The sequence below is a fragment of the Oryx dammah genome, unplaced genomic scaffold (assembly GCF_014754425.2).
Source record: "Oryx dammah isolate SB20612 unplaced genomic scaffold, SCBI_Odam_1.1 HiC_scaffold_12, whole genome shotgun sequence".
Lineage (NCBI taxonomy): Eukaryota > Metazoa > Chordata > Mammalia > Artiodactyla > Bovidae > Oryx > Oryx dammah.
The window spans coordinates 33,288,703-33,302,278 of NW_024070196.1; positions in this window are offsets into that span (position 1 = coordinate 33,288,703).

A 13,576-nucleotide genomic window follows, 5' to 3' on the forward strand; every position below is an offset into this window, starting at 1 on the left:
CCAACCACTTCTGAACCAAGGCCAGGACTTGCTTAAATGATTAATCACTTTTGCTTGTGAAACTTGGTGTTATTTGCCTTTCAAGACTCCCTATTGCCTTTAGTTGGAGTCTTCACAGGGGCTGCTGTTTAAAACATGCCTCTGTCAAAGTAAATCCCCAATGTTTTACACTAATCATCTCTGAGTAATTCATCACAACTTAAAAATCTTTATTTTTCTTTCATCATTATATATTACATGTAAAATAGGCAGCTAATCATTGTTTATATTATTTTCAAAACAAAAGTCAATCTCCCCTCCTTCCTTTATCAACATGGCAAAAACTGACTATAAATACTTTAGGAAGAAATGTAGTTGGTTTTCAGTTATCATCTCTTAAAGCACCCATAAGAAGTTTTCAATAGCTATACACTGCAGAATATAAAAGTTCTAAAAGTTTGAGGGCGGGCCTAAGATGGCAGAGGAATAGGACGGGGAGACCACTTTATCCCAAACAAATTTATCAAAAGAACATTTCAACGCTGAGTAAATTCCACAAAACAACTTCTGAATGCTGGCAGAGGACATCAGGCACCCAGAAAAGCAGATCATTGTCTTCAAAAACAGGTAGGAAAAAATATAAAAGACGAAAAAGGAGACAAAGGAGGTAAGGAGGGAGCTCCATCCCAGGAAGGGAATCTTATGAAGAGAGGTTTCAAAACACCAGGAAACACTCGCTGCCAAGTCTGTGGCGAGCCTTGGAAGCACAGAGGGCAACATAACAGGAAGGAAAAATAAATAATTAAAACCAACAGATTACGAGCCCAACAGTAACTCCCCCAGCGGAGAAGCAGCGCAGACGCCTGCATCCGCCACTAGCAAGTGGGGGCTGGGCAGGGAGGCGCAGGAGGCGCGGGCTGCAGTGCTTTGTAAGATTCGGGCGGAACGCCCCGCGTGTAACCAGAGCGAACTAACTTGGGCTAGCAAACCAGACTATGGGATAGCTACCACACGAAAAGCTCGAACATAAGACACCACCAGGACCATGCACAGAACAAAGGACAGAACAGAAATAGCCAGCTGCAGACCATCCCCCTCCGGTGACAGGCGACCAGAGCCGTAAGGGCTGGAAGGGGGCAATCACAGCCCAAGAGAGACGTTACCTACCAAAATGCAAGCAGGCTTCTTTGCTAAGACTTCTGGGGGTTCTGGACAGTCATCAGCCACCAGAGAAGGGACGCCAGTGATACACCCAGAAATCTGAGCAGCAGAGACGGGAAAGGCAATAATTTGCAGCAACTGCGCTCGCCAAACACCTGAGCTACTCAGACCTGGGAAGGGCACAAAACGCAGGCCCAACAGAATCTGCACCTCTGAGGGCTACCTGAGTGCCAAGGCTGAGCAGCTTAGACCGGGGAGGTACGTGCAGCCTAGGGCCGGCCTCAGACTTTTCCCGGCAAAGCAACGTAGAGCCGGAGTGGTGTGCGCCGCGAGCAGGGGCAGGTCCAGCAGAGCTGAGACACTGCAAGCACAGGTCAGTGTTACTCGTTTGCAGCATCCCTCCCTCCTCACAGCGTGACTGAACAAGTGAGCCTAAAAAAAAAAAAAAGTGTCCACCACCGTCCCCCTTGTGACAGGGCGGAAATCAGACACTGAAGATACCAGCAAACAGAAGAAGTTAAACAGAGGGAACTGCCTTGGAAGTGACCCCACACTGCCCACAACACCAGAGAAAGGGCCAGATATATCTTTACTATTTTTACAATCATTCTTTTGTTGTTGTTGATACTGTTGTGTGATTGTTTTTTCTTTTCTTTTTCCTCTTCTTTTCTTTTTAACCTTTTTAAAAATTTAAATCCTCTATTTCTCCTTTAATTTTTATTTTTATAACCTACTATTACTTTTAAAAAAAAGACCCTATTTTTAAAGCAATCGCCATATATACTCTTTCTGTGGTTGTTGTTGTTGTTTTTTAATAATTCTTGTGGCTTTGTTTTTTTTTTTTCTTTCTTCTCCTTCTTTTCTTTAATATTGTATTTTTGAAAATCCAACCTCTACTCTAGATTTTTAATCTTTGCTTTTTGGTTTTTGTTGTCAATTTTGTACATTTAAAAACCCAATCCTCAGTACCCAATTTTACCTGAGAGCAAGATTACTGGCTTAACCACTCTCTTCTCCTTTGGCTCTCCTTTTTCTCCACCAGGTGGCCTCTGTCTCTTCCCTCCCCCTTCTCTTCTCTACCCAACTCTGTGAATCTCTGTGTGTTACAGACAGTGGAGAACACTTAGGGAACTGGTTACTGGCTGGATCTGTCTCTCTTCTTTTCATTTCCCTCTTTTATCCTCCTGGCCACCTCTGTCTACTTCCTCCCTCTCCTCTTCCCTGTAAAACTCCATGAACACCTCTGAGTGGTCCAGACTGAGGAGCGCACATAAGGAAGTGACTATTGACTAGCTTGCTCTCTCCTCTTTTGATCCCACCTCATCTCATTCCAGTCACCTCTAACTACCCCTTCCCTCTTTGCTTCTCCATGTAACTCAATGAACCTCTCTGGGTGTCCCTCAATGTGGAGAAACTTTTCATCTTTAACCTAGATGTTTTATCATCAGTGCTATATAGATGGAGAAGTCTTGAGGCTACTGTAAAAATAAAACTGAAAACCAGAAGCAGGAGGCTTATGTACAAATCCTGAGAACATCAGAGAACTCCTGATTCCAGGGAACATTAATCGATAGGAACTCATCAAATGCCTCCATACCTACACTGAAACCAAGCACCACCCAAGGGCCAACAAGTTCCAGAGCAAGACATACCATGCAAATTCTCCAGCAACACAGGAACACACCCCTGAGCTTGTTACTCCAAAACCATTGACGTCTCATAACCCATTACTGGTTGCTGCATTGCACTCCAGAGAGAAGAAATCCAGCTCCACCCACCAGAACTCCAACACAAGCCTCCCTAACCAAGAAACCTTGACAAGCCACTGATACAACCCCGCCCACAGTGAGGAAACTCCGTAATAAAGAGAACTCCACAAATTCCCAGAATATAGAAAGGTCACACCAAACGCAGTAATATAACCAAGATGAAGAGACAGAGGAATACCCAGCAGGTAAAGGAACAGGAGAAATGCCCACCAAACCAAACAAAGGAGGAAGAGATAGGGAATCTACCTGAGAAAGAATTCTGAATAATGATAGTGAAAATGATCCAAAATCTTGAAATCAAAATGGAATCACAGATAAATAGCCTGGAGACAAGGATTGAGAAGATGCAAGAAAGGTTCAACAAGGATCTAGAAGAAATAAAAAAGAGTCAGTATATAATGAATAATGCAATAAATGAGATCAGAAACACTCTGGAGGCAACAAATAGAATAATGGAGGCAGAAGATAGGATTAGTGAAATAGAAGATAGAATGGTAGAAATAAATGAATCAGAGACGAAAAAAGAAAAACGAACTAAAAGAAATGAGGACAATCTCAGAGACCTCCAGGGCAATATGAAACACTCCAACATTTGAATTATAGGAGTCCCAGAAGAAGAAGACAAAAAGAAAGACCATGAGAAAATACTTGAGGAGATAATAGTTGAAAACTTCCCTAAAATGGGGAAGGAAATAATCACCCAAGTCCAAGAAACCCAGAGAGTTCCAAATAGGATAAACCCAAGGCGAAACACCCCAAGACACATATTAATCAAGTTAACAAAGATCAAACACAAAGAACAAATATTAAAATCAGCAAGGGAAAAACAACAAATAACACACAAGGGGATTCCCATAAGGATAACTGCAGATCTTTCAATAGAACTCTTCAGGCCAGGAGGGAATGGCAAGACATACTTAAAGTGATGAAAGAAAATAACCTACAGCCTAGATTACTGTACCCAGCAAGGATCTCATTCAAATATGAAGGAGAAATCAAAAGCTTTACAGAAATCAAAAGCAAAAGCTTTACAGAAATCAAAAGCAAAAGCTGAGAGAATTTAGCACCACCAAACCAGCTCTCCAACAAATGCTAAAGGATATTCTCTAGACAGGAAACACAAAAAGGACATATAAACCTGAACCCAAAACAGTAAATTAAATGGCAATGGGATCATACTTATCAATAATTACCTTAAACATAAATGGGTTGAATGCCCCAACCAAAAGGCAAAAACTGGCTGAATGGATACAAAAACAAGATCCCTATATATGCTGCCTACAAGAGACCCACCTCAAAACAAGGGACACATACAGACTGAAAGTGAAGGGCTGGAAAAAGATATTCCATGCAAATAGAGACCAAAAGAAAGCAGGAGTAGCAATACTCATATCCAATAAAATAGACTTTAAAACAAAGGCTGTGAAAAGAAACAAAGAAGGCCACTACATAATGATTAAAGGATCAATCCAAGAAGAAGATATAACAATTATAAATATATATGCACCCAACATAGGAGCACCACAATATGTAAGACAAATGCTAACAAGTATGAAAGGGGAAATTAACAGTAACACAATAATAGTGAGAGACTTTAATACCCCACTCACACCTATGGACAGATCAACTAAACAGAAAATTAACAAAGAAACTCAAACTTTAAATGATGCAATAGACCAGTTAGACCTAATTGATATCGGTAGGACATTTCACCCCCAAAACAATGAATTTCACCTTTTTCTCAAGTGCACACGGAAACTTCTCCAGGATAGATCACATCCTGGGCCATAAATCTAACCTTGATAAATTCAGAAAAATTGAAATCATTCCAAGCATCTTTTCTGACCATAATGCATTAAGATTAGATGTCAGTTACAGGAGAAAAACTATTAAAAATTCCAACATATGGAGGCTGAACAACACGCTTCTGAATAACCAACAAATCACAGAAGAAATCAAAAAAGAAATCAAAATATGCATAGAAACAAATGAAAACACAATAACCCAAAACCTGTGGGACACTATAAAAGCAGTGCTAAGGGGAAAGTTCATAGCAATAAAGGCATACCTCAAGAAACAAGAAAAAAGTCAAATAAATAACCTAACTCTACACCTAAAGCAACTAGAAAAGGAAGAAATGGAGAACCCCAGAGTTAGTAGAAGGAAAGAAATCTTAAAAATTAGGGCAGAAATAAATGCAAAAGAAACAAAAGAGACCATAGCAAAAATCAACAAAGCCAAAAGCTGGTTCTTTGAAAGGATAAATAAAATTGACAAACCATTCGCCAGACTCATCAAGAAACAAAGAGAGAAAAATCAAATCAATAAAATTAGAAATGAAAATGGAGAGATCACAACAGACAACACAAATACAAAGGATCATAAGAGACTACTATCAGCAAATATATGCCAATAAAATGGACAACGTGGAAGAAATGGACAAATTCCTAGAAAAGTACAACTTTCCAAAACTGAACCAGGAAGAAATAGAAAATCTTAACAGACCCATCACAAGCACGGAAATGGAAACTAATCAGAAATCTTCCAGCAAACAAAAGCCCAGGTCCAGATGGCTTCACAGCTGAATTCTACCAGAAATTTCGAGAAGAGCTAACACCTATCCTACTCAAACTCTTCCAGAAAATTACAGAGGAAGGTAAACTTCCAAACTCATTCTATGAGGCCACCATCACCCTAATACCAAAACCTGATAAAGATGCCACAAAAAAAGAAAACTACAGGCCAATATCACTGATGAACATCAATGTAAAAATCCTCAACAAAATTCTAGCAATCAGAATCCAACAACACATTAAAAAGATCATACACCATGACCAAGTGGGCTTTATCCCAGGGATGCAAGGATTCTTCAATATCCACAAATCAATCAATGTAATTCACCACATTAACAAATTGAAAAATAAAAGCCATATGATTATCTCAGTAGATGCAGAAAAGGCCTTTGACAAAATTCAACATCCATTTATGATAAAAACTCTCCAGAAAACAGGAATAGAAGAAACATACCTCAACATAATAAAAACTATATATGACAAACCCACAGCAAACATTATCCTCAATGGTGAAAATTTGAAAGCATTTCCCCTAAAGTCAGGAACAAGACAAGGATGCCCACGTTCACCGCTAATATTCAACATAGTTCTGGAAGTTTTGGCCACAGCAATCAGAGCAGAAAAAGAAATAAAAGGAATCCAAATTGGAAAAGAAGAAGTAAAACTCTCACTGTTTGCAGATGACATGATCCTCTACATAGAAAACCCTAAAGACTCCACCAGAAAATTACTAGAGCTAATCAATGAATATAGTAAAGTTGCAGGATATAAAATCAACACACAGAAATCCCTTGCATTCCTATACACTAATAATGAGAAAGTAGAAAAAGAAATTAAGGAAACAATTCCATTCACCATTGCAATGAAAAGAATAAAATACTTAGGAATATATCTACCTAAAGAAACTGAAGACCTATATATAGAAAACTATAAAACACTGATGAAAGAAATCAAAGAGGACACTAATAGATGGAGAAATATACCATGTTCATGGATCAGAAGAATCAATATAGTGAAAGTGAGTATACTACCCAAAGCAATCTACAGATTCAATGCAATCCCTATCAAGCTACCAGTGGTATTTTTCACAGAACTAGAACAAATAATTTCAAGATTTGTATTGAAATACAAAAAACCTCGAATAGCCAAAGCAATCTTGAGAAAGAAAAATGGAACTGGAGGAATCAACTTGCCTGACTTCAGGCTCTACTACAAAGCCACAGTCATCAAGACAGTATTGTACTGGCACAAAAACAGAAATATAGATCAATGGAGCAAAATAGAAAGCCCAGAGATAAATCCACACACCTATGGACACCTTATCTTCGACAAAGGAGCCAAGAGTATACAATGGAGTAAAGACAATCTCTTTAACAAGTAGTGCTGGGAAAACTGGTCAACCACTTGTAAAAGAATGAAACTAGATCACTTTCTAACACTACACACAAATATAAACTCAAAATTGGTTAAAGATCTAAACGTAAGACCAGAAACTATAAAACTCCTAGAGGAGAACATAGGCAAAACACTCTCCTACATAAATCACAGCAGGATCCTCTATGATCCACCTCCCAGAATACTAGAAATAAAAGCAAAAATAAACAAATGGGATCTAATTAAAATTAAAAGCTTCTGCACAACAAAGGAAACTATAAGCAAGGTGAAAAGACAGCCTTCTGAATGGGAGAAAATAATAGCAAATGAAGCAACTGACAAACAACTAATCTCAAAAATATACAAGCAACTCCTGCAGCTCAATTCCAGAAAAATAAACGAACCAATCAAAAAATGGGCCAAAGAACTAAACAGACATTTCTCCAAAGAAGACATACGGATAGCTAACAAACACATGAAAAGATGCTCAACCTCACTCATTATCAGAGAAATGCAAATCAAGACCACAATGAGGTAGCATTTCACACCAGTCAGAATGGCTGTGATCCAAGAGTCTGCAAGCAATAAATGCTGGAGAGGGTGTGGAGAAAAGGGAACCCTCTTACAGTGTTGGTGGGAATGCAAACTAGTACAGCCACTATGGAGAACAGTGTGGAGATTCCTTAAAAAACTGGAAATAGAACTGCCTTATGACCCAGGAATCCCACTGCTGGGCATACACACCGAGGAAACCAGAATTGAAAGAGACACATGTACCCCAATGTTCATCGCAGCACTGTTTATAATAGCCAGGACATGGAAACAACCTAGATGTCCATCAGCAGATGAATGGATAAGAAAGCTGTGGTACATATACACAATGGAGTATTACTCAGCCATTAAAAAGAATACATTTGAATCAATTCTAATGAGATGAATGAAACTGGAGCCGATTATACAGAGTGAAGTAAGCCAGAAAGAAAAACACCAATACAGTATACTAACACATATATATGGAACTTAGAAAGATGGTAATGATAACCCTGTATGTGAGACAGCAAAAAAGACACAGATGTATAGAATGGACTTTTGGACTCTGAGGGAGAGGGAGAGGGTGGGATGATTTGGGAGAATGGCACTGAAACATGTATACTTTCATGTAAGAAACGAATGGCCAGTGTATATTCAATGCAGGATACAGGATGCTTGGGGCTGGTGCATGGGGATGATCCAGAAAGATGATATGGGGTGGGAAGTGGGATGGGGGTTCAGGATTGGGAACTCATGTACACCTGTGGCGGATTCATGTCAATGTATGGCAAAACCGATACAGTATTGTAAAGTAAAATAAAGTAAAAATAAAAATATTTTTTTAAAGTTCTAAAAGTTTATTCATATATTACAGGTTTAAAAGGAGTGAATTTAGTTGATTTTTAAAATATGATTTACAGTAATCATGTTGTTGTTCATTCAGTTGCTCAATTGTGTCTGACTCTTTCCAACCCCATGGACTGCAGCACACCAGGCTTCCCTGTCCTTCACTATCTCCCAAGTTTGCTCAAACTCATGTCCACTGAGTTGGTAATTCCATCCAACCATCTCACCCTCTGTCTCCCCCTTCTCCTTTTGCCTTCAATCTTTCCCACTAACAGGGTCTTTCTTTTCCACTGCATCAGGTGGCCAAAGTTCTGGATCTTCAGCTTCAGCATCAGTCCTTCAAAATGAATATTCAGGGTTGATACCCTTTATGATTGACTGGTTTGATCTCCTTGCTGTCCAAAGGACTCTCAATGAGTCTTCTCCAATGCCACAGTTCAAAAGCATTGATTCTTTGGCACTCAGCCAATTTTATGGTTCAACTATCACATCCATAAGGGAAAAACCATAGCTTTAACTACAGAACTTTGTCGGCAAACTGATGCCTCTGCTTTTTAATACTCAACTAGGGTTTGTCATAGCTTCTCTTCCAGGGAGCTAGGGTCTTTTAATTTCATGGTTGTAATCATCATCCACAGTGATTTTGGAGCCCAAGAAAAGAAAACCTGCCACCATTTCCATTTTTCCCCATCTATATTGCCATGAAGTGATGGGACCAGATGCTGTGATTTTCGTTTTTTGAATGTTGAGTTTTAAGCCAGTGTTTTCACTCTTCTCTTTCACCTTCATCAAGAAGCTCTTTAGTTCCTCTTTGCTTTCTGGCATTGGGCTTCCCTCTTAGCTCAGTTGGTAAAGAATTCTCCTGCAACCCCAGGTCGATTCCTGGGTTGGAAAGATCTGCTAGAGAAGGGATAGGCTACACACTCCAGTACTCTGGCCCGAAGAATTCCATGGACTGTATACTCCATGGGGTCTCAAAGAGTCAGACACGACTGAGTGATTTTCACTTTGTTTTCTGCCGTTAGGGTGATATCAATCTGCATATTTGAGGTTGTTGATATTTCTCCCGGCAGTCTTGTTTCCAGCTTGAGCTTCTTCCAGCCCAGTATTTCACATGATGTACTCTGCATATAAGTTAAATAAGCAAGGTGACACTATATAGCCTTGATGTGAATCAGTTTGTTGTTCCATGTCCAGTTCTAACTGTTGCTTGTTGACCTGCATACAGGTTTCTCAGGAGGCAGGTTAAGTGGTCTGCAATTCCCATCTCTTTAAGAATTTTCCATAATTTGTTGTGATCTACACAGTCAAAGGTTTTAGTGTAGTCAATGAAGCAAAAGTAGATTCACTGGAGAAGGGAATGGCAACCCATTCCAGATTACTGCCTGGAGAATTCCATGGACAGAGGAATCTGGCTGGCTACAGTCCATGAGGTTGAAAAGAGTTGGACCTGAAAGAACAACTAACACTTTTACTCCCACACTCACAGTAGTCATGCGTGCATGCATGCTATGTCACTTCATTTGTGCCTGACTCTGTGTGACCTCGTGGATTGTAGCCTGCCGGATTCTATCATGGGATTCTCCATGAAAAAATACAGGAGTGGATTGCCATGCCCTCTCCAGAGGATCTTCCTGACCTGGGACTCGAACTCGCATCTGCCTGCATTGCCTGCATTTCAGGTAAATTCTTTCCCCACTGAACCACCTGGGAAGCCCTAACAGCTGGTTGAAAAACACCTGAAAAGATGCTCAGCATCATTATTAGAGAAATGCTAATCAAAACTACAAATGAGGCATCACTTCACAATGGTAAGAATAGCATTGTCAAAAAATCTACAAACAATAAATGCTTGAGAGAATGTGGAGAAAAAGAAACCCTCCTACACTGCTGTTGGGAATGTAAATTGGCACAGCCGCTAAGGAGAACAGTATGGAGGTTCCTTAAAAATCTAAATTAGAAATCCATATGACCCAGCAATACTCAGCATATACCCAGCAAAAACCATAATTGTAAAAGATACATGCACCCCACTGTTTATTTCACCACTATTTACAACAGCCAGGACATGGAAGCAATCTAAATATCCATTAATGGGGTAATGGATAAAGAAGACATTGTATATATATATACGTATATATACACTGTAATATTTTGTTGTTCTTCAGTCACTAAGTCATGTCTGACTTTTTGCAACCCCATGAACTACAGCATGCCAGGGTTCCGTGTCCTTCATTATTTCCCGAGTTTACCCAAACTCATGTCCATTGAGTCAGTGATGCCATCACACCATCTCATCCTCTGCTGTGCCTTTCTCCTTTTGCCTTCAATTTATCCCACCAACAGAGTCTTGCATCAGTTGACCAAAGTAGTGGAGCTTCAGCTTCAGCTTCAGAGTCCTTCCAGTGATTATCCAGGGTTGATTTGCTTTAGGATTGACTCGTTTGATCTCCATGTTGTCCAAGGGACTCTCAAAAGTCTTCTCCAGCACTATAATTCAAAAGAATCAATTCTTTGGCGCTCAACCTTCTTTATAGTCCAATTCTCCCATCGATACAGGATTACTGGAGAAACCATAGCTTTGACTGTGTATGTTCCTTTGCAGGCAAAGTGATGTCTTTACTTTTTAATATACTGTCTAGTTTTGTCATAGCATTCCTTCCAAGAAACAAGCGTCTTTAATTTCATGGATGTAGTCACCATCCACAGTGATTTTGGAGCTCAGGAAAATAAAATATGCCACTGTTTCCATTTTTTTCCCCATCTATTTGCCATGAAGTGATGGTACCGGATGCCATGATCTTCGTTTTTTGAATGTTGAGTTTTAAGCCAGCTTTTTCATTCTCTTCTTTCACTTTCATCAAGAGGCTCTTTAGTTCTTCTTCACTCTCTGCCATAAGGGTGGTGTCATCTGCATATCTGAGGTTATTGATATTTCTCCTGGCAATCTTGATTCTGGCTTGTGCTTGCTCCAGCCCAGCGTTTCTCATGATGTACTCTGCATATAAGTTAAATAAGCAGGGTGACATATATAGACTTGACGTACTCCTTTTCCTATTTGGAACCAGTCTGTTGTTCCTTGTCCAGTTCTAACTGTTGCTTCCTGACCTGCATACAGGTTTCTCAAGAGGCAGGTCAGGTGGTCTGGTATTCCAGTCTCTTTCAGAATTTTCCACAGTTTTTTGTGATCCACACAGTTAAAGGATTTGGCATAGTCAATAAAGCAGAAATAGATGTTTTTCTGGAACTCTCTTGCTTTTTTGATGATTCAGCAGATGTTGGCATTTTGATCTCTGGTTCCTCTGTCTTTTTTAAAACTAGCTTGAACATCTGGAATTTCACAGTTCACATATTGCTGAAGCCTGGCTTGGAGAATTTTGAGCATTACTTCACTAGCATGTGAGATGAGTGCAATTGTGCAGTAGTTTGAGCATTCTTTGGCATTGCCTTTGTTTGGGATTAGAATGGAAACTGACCTTTTCCAGTCCTGTGGCCACTGCTGCGTTTTCCAAATTTGCTGGCATATTGGGTGCAGTACTTTCACAGCATCATCTTTTAGGATTTGAGAGAGCTCAACTGGAATTCCATGTACCTCCACTAGCTTTGTTCGTAGTGATGCTTCCTAAGGCCCACTTGACTTCACATTCCAGGATGTCTGACTCTAGGTGAGTGATCACACCATTGTGATTATCTGGCTTGTGAAGATCTTTTTTGTACAATTCTTCTGTGTATTCTTACCACCTCTTCTTAATATCTTCTGCTTCTGTTAGGTCCATACCATTTCTGTCCTTTATTGAGCCCATCTTTGCATGAAATGTTCCCTTCGTATCTCTAATTTTCTTAAAGAGATCTCTAGTCTTTCTCATTCTTTTGTTTTCCTCTATTTCTTTGCACTGATGGCTGAGGAAGGCTTTCTTATCTCTCCTTGCTATTCTTTGGAACTCTGCGTTCAATGGGTATATCTTTCCTTTTCTCCTTTGCTTTTTGCTTCTCTTCTTTTCACAGCTATTTGTCAGGCCTCCTCAGACAGCCATTTTGCCTTTTTGCATTTGTTTTTCTTGGTGATGGTCTTGATCCCTGTCTCCTGTACAATATCGTGAGCCTCCACCCATAGTTCTTCAGGCACTCTGTCTATCAGATCTAGGCCCTTAAATCTATTTGTTACTTACACTGTATAATCATAAGGGATTTGACTGAGGTCATACCTGAATGGTCTAATGGTTTTCCCCACTTTCTTCAATTTGGCAATAAAGAGTTCATGATCTGAGCCACAGTCAGCTCCTGGTCTTGTTTTTGCTGACTGTATAGAGCTTCTCCATCTTTAGCTACAAAGAATATAATCAATCTGATTTCGGTGTTGACCATATGTGATGTCCATGTGTAGAGTCTTCTCTTGTGTTGTTGGAAGAGGGTGTTTGCTATGACCATTGCTTTTTATTGGCAAAACTCTATTAGCCTTTGCCCTGCTTCATTCTGTACTCCAAGGCCAAATTTGCCTGTTACCCCAGGTGTTTCTTGACTTCCTACTTTTGCATTCCAGTCCCCTGTAATGAAAAGGACATCTTTTGGGGTGTTAGTTCTAAAAGGTCTTGTACGTCTTCATAGAACAATTCAACTTCAGCTTCTTCAGCATTACTGGTCTGGGCATAGACTTGGATTACTGTGATATTAAATGGTTTGCCTTGGAAATGAATAGAGATCATTATATCGTTTTTGAGATTGCATACAATTACTGCATTTCGGACTCTTTTGTTGACTATGATGGCTACTCCATTTCTTCCAAGGTAGTAGTAGATATATTCACAGTAGTAGATATAATGGTCATCTGAGCAGTCCAGCTTACTTTGCTGATTCCTAGAATGTTGACGTTCAGTCTTGTCATCTCTTGTTTGACCACTTCCAATTTGCCTTGATTCATGCTTTGATTCACCTAACATTCCAGATTCCTATGCAATATTGCTCTTTACAGCATTGGACCCTGCTTCTATCACCAGTCACATCCACAACTGGGTGTTGTTTTTGCTTTGGCTCCATCCCTTCATTCTTTCTCGAGTTATTTCTCCACTGATCTCCACTAGCATATTGGGCACCTACCGACCTATCTTTTTCCCTTTTCATACTGTTCATGGTGTTCTCAAAGCAAGAATACTGAAGTGGTTTGCCATTGCCTTTTCCAGTGGGCCACATTCTGTCAGACCTCTCCACCATGATTTGTCCATCTTGGGTGGCCCCACATAGCATGGCTTAGTTTCATCGAGTTAGACAAGGCTGTAGTCCATGTGATCAGATTGGCTAGTTGTCTATGATTGTGGTTTCATTCTGCCCTCTGATTCCCTTTCTCAG